Source organism: Dipodomys ordii, unplaced genomic scaffold (assembly GCF_000151885.1).
Source record: "Dipodomys ordii isolate 6190 unplaced genomic scaffold, Dord_2.0 Scaffold284, whole genome shotgun sequence".
Classification (NCBI taxonomy): domain Eukaryota; kingdom Metazoa; phylum Chordata; class Mammalia; order Rodentia; family Heteromyidae; genus Dipodomys; species Dipodomys ordii.
Window position 1 is genome coordinate 1124761 of NW_012267500.1, and position 7277 is coordinate 1132037.

At 39.0% G+C, this 7277-nt stretch overlaps 1 pseudogene; it reads left to right on the plus strand.

Moving 5' to 3' along the window:
- The first annotated feature begins 241 nt into the window (after nt 1-241).
- Nucleotides 242-579, plus strand: LOC106001298 (annotated as a pseudogene).
- The last annotated feature ends 6698 nt before the right edge of the window (nt 580-7277 follow it).

The following is a 7277-nucleotide window of genomic DNA, read 5'->3' on the forward strand; positions in this document are numbered from 1 at the left end:
GTGGCACTATATATTTAAAGTTCTACCTTCCCTCACTATATATGGCTCAGGAAGCCATCTAATATCATCATGTATAGTGTGGAATGGATACTCATTTGAGATACAACAAATGAATACATTTCTTAACCTGATGTTTCTAATCCTAGAAAATTCTAGTGTAGCACCATTTACAATGGAGCTTCCAATGTTTCCTAGTGGGCCTTGTCCTTCAAAAAGTAAAACTGAGACCTTTCCTGGTGGACGGCTGCGGGGTCTGAGCCCTCCGTCCTGTCGAGATGCTTCAAAGTTTTATGAAAAATGTCTGGGTCCCCTTGAAGCCCTACTACACCCAGGTTTACCAGGAGATCTGGGTAGGGAAGGGGTTGATGGGCTTCATCGTGTATAAGATCAGGAGTGCTGATAAAAGAAGTAAGGCTTTAAAAGGTTCCACTCCTGCACCTTCTCACAGCCGTCATTAGCTCCTCTGCATGACGGGAAATGCCAGTCTGCCTGTACATTTGAGCAAGCTTTGTTAGATGGGAACATGGAATGCCGCTGTACATATACTTGTAGGAGCACCACTTCTTATGTGGCCTGAATAAAAGTGTCTGTGAGATGCACCACACCGTGCAGGTTCCAGTGTGTCCTCCCCTGGGGTCCTGCTCGTGCAGCAGGCACTGAGCCTCACACCCGGCAGCCATCCTAGGAAACTAGGGATGGCAAGCAGATGGCCTCCAGGGTCTCGGATGTGGCCCTGGTCACAATCTAGGCACTCAGTCAACTGTAATGTTCAATAAATGTCCATAAACCACAAAAAAAAGTAAAACTGAGCCAATCACCAGTAGTTCATGTCTATACTCCTAAGTGCTCAGAAAGGCTGAGATCTAGAAACCTAGATTCATAGCCAGCTTGGACACACAAATCCTCCAGATACCTATCTTGAATTAATTAACAAAAAGCTGGAAGTGGAGGCATGGTTAAAGTAGTAAAACACCAGCTATAAGAAAAATGCTAAGCAAGAGCTCTTGCTTACCTATGCAAGGCAAGCTCATGCTTACCTTGCTTACCTCTATACATACCTCTCTCTCATTGTTTGCCTATAAAAATCTAAGCTCATGCCTGTATCCCAAAGGTGACTGAAGATGGGCTGAAGTGGGGTCTTTCTGTGGTAATGCCAGGTAATGCAGACTCTTTTCTGTGTCATTCACCATGTCTCTTTATGTGCCGTGAGTGGAAAATTCCTTAAGTTTTCAGACAATTCTCAATGAGTTAAAACATCACTACAAGCCACATACCTGCCCTCTCCAGTCATGCACCCTGCAAAGGTAACCATTATTCAGACTTACGTTACTCTTTTTCCCACATTTGAACTTCACATAATTTCATTCTGTGAACATGGTTGTGAGATTTTTCCATCTCATTTCATGAGTCTCTGGTTGTTCATACTCATTACTGTGCATTGTTATGCATATGAACATGTTACCCTTTGCCCATTCTTGTGTGGATGAACAATTGTGTTGTTTTCAGTATCGGTCATTAAGTACAATGATTCTACAGACATTCATGAACATGTGTTTATGAACATTTGGTAACATTTTGGCAAGTATCTACCAAAAGACAGGAATTGCTGGATTGTAGAAACTCCATATTTATACTTTGGTATTGAAAACCAAATAATTTTCCTATCTCTGAACTTTAAAAAAAATATTCTTTAAGTTTTAGTTGGAACTTTCAGACATTTACACCTTAATATACTGTGACAGAGTTCTAACAATATACAGACACAACTCTTTCTGGGAATATCTTTTCAAATAGAAGTTCCAACCTTTCTCCTTCCACTATTACTTCTCAGCTATAATCGGCCACTATTAGTCCCTATTGTTCATTGTGAAATCAATCACAGGCTACTGAAATTGTTACCCTGATTGAACTTCATCAGAACCACTCTTAGGGTCTAGGGTTAAGGTCAGCTGTCCCTGAGGTAACAGATACATTGGGAAGAAGTTGATAGTAAAATTGTGTCATGTAAGGAGGACAGGGAGGAGTATTAGATATTCATGTACTGTATCTTATTTATCACCACATGAAGATTAGACTTGAGCTGTGTGATAAGGGAAGGTTAGCACAGCTCTATTTCAAGAATCAAATCAAAGTCTGAATCCTTCTTCAGAGCCCTATTTTTGGACTCTCAAAATCTCCAAATCCAAGCCAACTCATCAGATCTCTAAAAACTCCAACTAGGGTCCAGGTCCAAATATGGATTTTGCTAACAGAGATTTTTATCTAAAGTAAGGTCAAGCCAAGTTTCTCCCTTCCTCCCACATTGTGTAATGCTGTAGAAAGAGTTTTGAAGCATAGTGGTCTATACAAGGGTGCCATCTTGCTTTCAGACACATTTCTGATACTCTTACTTCCCATCTATCTTTGCTAAACCTAAGTTGTCAGACTTCCTGGAGTCTATGTAACTATTCTCCAAGATGGAAAATACTTCCATTCCTTTGTAGGTACCTAGGTAGAGTTGTCTTTCAGGTAACTTCTTAGTCCCTAGGCAAGTTGCTTAACCTCTCAATGCCTTACTTTCCTCAACCATATGATGTGAGTGAGAATCATCATTCCTACCCCAGTAGGGCTAAGGTAGAGCAAAATGAGTGTGTGCATATGCTAAACACAGTACCAGACAAAGAAAATTGTTACTTCAGCCTCAGCTATTCCTCACATTTCTCTCTCCTCTGTCTTCTCCCCCTTACTACATCATCACAGAGCTACCTCATCATAATTAGCAGAGCTAACCATCCATTTGGATAGGGAGTTGCCAGTCAATCAAATGGCTTGGATTTCTTTCCCCATTTGGCTAGACAAATTTGCCATTTGGTAAGAGAATTAATATGCCCAATTAAGTGGAAAAAACATATGATATTTATATGGTAATTTTCCTACCCTGAGCTATCTCTAAGGCTGCAGAACTGGGCCTCAGTGGAGCAGGCCCCGGGAGCCTAGGTGGCTTCTTTTCCTTAGGCTTTCTTCCTGGCCTTGAGCCAGCTCCTTTCCACGGCCTCAGAGAGGCTGAGCTGCAAGAGTGCCTTAGGGACTCAACTTCATTGACTCACAAAATCAAAATATACAAATCCCCCTTTTAAACCATGATATATAACTGGAAGAATATTGCCTCTCCACTGCATTAGAGCCCACCCTATTACCTTATGGAATTACCCACAGTGGCAGAAATCCATTCACCTGATCCACCGACACCCTGGGGGCAGCTCAGATAGCATAAAGCCAATTGATAGATGTATATTTGATAGATATTTTATGCCTGGAATTTATGTCTTCTGCATGTTTCATTTGCCATTCTGACTCACTTTATGCCACAGGAGAACTAGGGGAATTCAAAAGGGACAGAAAAAGAAACAGCCTGGAAGGAAGAAGGTGGAATGAAAATCGCAATTTTTCTTTCTGATCTAGGACCTTGCACCAGAGCTTTCTGAAATGTTAAAGCACAAAGAAAATGTCCTTCCTTTCTTCCTCCCACCAAGGAGTTATAAGAAGGAACAGAGCTACCGGAAGGACTGGAAAATTCTGTCCCTGCACACAATAGCTGGGCAGAGTCTCCCCTACAAAGGATGTGGGCCAAAGAACTGAACAATAACAAAACCACAGGTATACATATTATTCTATGATGTTAGCAAGACCCCAGCACATATTTCTGCTCATGTCATGCTTAAATCACACTGAAGTCGAAGCTGGTATGTTCAGCCTCATGTTACTGCTGTTCAAGAGGGAAAAGGACCAGCCTGGGATCACAGCTTGTAACAAAGCCTGAACATAAACTCAGACTTCTGCCTCCTCCTTACCTTGCTGGTTTGAGTGAAATTACATAAAAAATGTTAGAAAGCATCTATTATAATAGCCATCCTCATGACGATTATCCAAGTCCCTTTCATACGCTGTATTTCATTACCTCAACTTAACAAAAGAGTTCACAACAAACTATACTAATAGGTTTGTACATGCATGTATAGTCTTATAACTGTCACCAATATCCAGGAGGGATTAGATTCACGGATCCAAAATCCCCCTCTCCTAGGGATATCAAAATCTACTGATGCTTAGGTCCCTCAATATAAAAGGGCGTGGCACTTGCACAAGACCACCACAATCCTCTATATACTTAATTTCTGATTACTTGAAATCCATAATGCACTGTAAATTCTATGTAAATAGTTTCTTTCCTACACTAAAGACATGAATTTTTTTTTTTGCTTCACAATGGATTGAATCTGTGGATGTGGAATCGAATATATAGACTCTCCCATCTGGGTAGGAAGAGCTGGCTGACTAACTGTACATCAATGTCTCTAAGTATAGACTAAATTGATAGCCACCCCCAGCAACTCTGTGAGAGAACTGGCTTTCTTTTACTTATTCTACACATAAAGAAACAGAATGGGGGAAGACGAAGTAGCTTCCAAGTCATGTAACCAAAGTGTGACTCTAGGAACTGCTGTTAACCTGCCACCATCCTGCTTCTCTACCAAGTCATCCAGGGCAGAGTAGGAGGCTGTACCCAAAAGGGAATGTTGGCAATATGACTGGTTGTCCTGCTGGATCAATACCTGGGGCCCAGGAAGTGGCAAGATGAACTGATGTATCCCTGTTGATGAATGCCTCTGTTGCACTGGCTAAATTATCCCAACTGATCAAAGCTGGCCAGTATGGAAATCACTTATTTCAACTTACCCATTAATTACATAAAGGATATATGGGAGAGGAAATATAAAGGCCTATTCTGGGCTCTAGAAACACAGGAGCAACAAAGCAGATACAGTCTCTTCTCTGAGGTTCCTTACTGTTCTTAGGACCAACTCCAAGTTTTCTGTGTCCACTTCCCGATTATAGATTTTAGTCAGCCTTCCTCTTCTCTACCATTCCAATTCCTCTCTCTAAATTACAGAATAATTCAATTCAGTCCTGGTTCTGACTCAGGAATTTTGCATCCTAACATTCATTAGCAGTTAGGGAGGTAAAATAATCTCTTTTATGTAATAGGCCTACCCTCCTTAGAAGTGCACTGAGAAATATGTGGCAAATATTTATTGAGCACATACTACAGACCAAGCACTGATAAACAATATCAGACATGATCTCTAAGCTCATCATACTTATATGATAGAGAAGAAAGATATCATTCCAATAAACACACAGGTAATGCAAATTCCAGACATGAATAAGCATTGTGGAGAATATGACAATCCTCCATGTATTGGAGAACTTGCTGTATTCTAGGACCAGGAGGTACTCTCTTAGAAAGTAGTAAATAAACTGAGACCTAAGGAGAATGTCAGGTCAACAAAAATATTCACTGTTCCTTATTAACAGTAGTAGAAAAAAATCTGTAAGCAATATAAATGTTCTTAAGTGCCAATATAAAAGATTTGAGGAATTAACTTGTGGCATAATCATATGACCAACTATTAGAAATCCATTAAGAAGTAAATCCTATTTTTACTTTTTTTTTTGGTCAGTCATGAGGCTTGAACTATGGGCCTGGGCACTGTCCCTCAGCTCTTCAGCTCAAGGCTAGCACTCTACCACCACAACACCACTCATGGACTTTCCTGACCAGGCTGGCTTTCGACCATGATCCTCAGATCTCAGCCTCTTGAATAACTAGAATTACATGTGTGAGCCACCAGCACCTGGCTTGTAAATCTTTTTCTAATAAATTATTAAGAAGATAAAAATATAAAAGGAGAGAGGCATGACTCAAATGGTAAAATGTCTGCTAACAAAGCAAGAAACCCAGAGTTCAATCTCTAATACCACAAAAATCAAAGAACACAAAATAATAATAATATGCACCAAGTTTCTGATCCCAATTTTTCCACTACTTCTGAGCACAGCCTGCTTGAAATCCTGGTTATTCAGAATATTGAGACAAGAAAGATCATGTTTTATGGATCAGACAAAAAAGTCCACCAGACTCTATCTCCACAATAACCAGCAAAAAGCATGGTTCAACTGGGCACAGGTGATGCCTGTAATTCTTGCTACTCAGGAGGCTGAGATCTGAGAACAGGAAAGTCCATGAGACTCTTATCCCTAATAAACTATTCAGAAAAAGCCAAGAGTGGCACTGTGGCTCAAGCAGCAGAGCTGTAGCCTTAAGCAAAAGAAGCTCAGGGATAGTATCCAGGCCCAGGGTTCAAGTCCCAGGACAAGGAAAAAAAAAAAAAAAAACATGGTTCAAGTAGTGAAGTATCAGCCAAACAAGCTCAAGGCTCTGAATTCAAACCCCATTACAAGCAAATTTAATTTTTAAGTATTACTGTAAAAAAAAAACTCAACAAAATGTTAACAATAAGAATCTGGCAGTACATTATGCAAATTGATTCATTCCAGAAATTCAAAAATATTTCAATCTTACAAAAATCCATTAATGAAATGCATCATATTCTTAGGTCAAGGGAGAAAACTATGATTACCAAGAAAATTGTCAAAAAGCATTTAGTAAAACTTAAAACAATTTTAACTTTAATAAAAAACTTTTTTTTAAAAGAATACGTCTAACCTCCTAAATTAAGAATCATGTTAACCAGTTTAAAAAAAAAAAAACTAGAAACAGCTCCATTAAAGTCAACAATAGGATATACTGTTCTAAAAGTGCCTGCCAGAACATGTAAATCAAAAGAGATATAATTACTGAAAAAATGAATACCAATCACTGTTTACATCTGATGCAATTAGCCACTGAAAACATATCAAAGCATAAACATAGATGTTATAGAATTAAAAAAATTCAATAAAGTGGACAGTTACACTAGAAATACATAAAATCTCAGTCATATTAACTAATAGTAACTATTTAAATGAATAGAGAATGTGGGGGAAATGTCAATTCAAATGAACAAAAGACAAAGAAAATCAGAGAAGGAGAAAGGAAGCCACCATCCCTGCCACCAAAGCTACCTGAAACTGAGTCCATCTAATTGAAAGTTTAATCAAATATCTACATATATAAATACATATAATACTATACATTATTACCTGATATATGTATATATGCACATATACATAAATATACATATACTCCAAAAACTAGATTGGAGGTGTGATTCAAATGATAAAAGACCAGCAAAAGAGCTGAGTTCAAACATTGGCATACACACACACACAAGAGAAAAGTAAAAAGGAAAGTCAAACACCTGGCCTTTCAACAGATCAATGAGCTTAGTCAGTGGGAGAAAACCCAACTGTCTAAAAGAAAAGGCCAAGAGAAAACCACCACTCAATCTGAACTG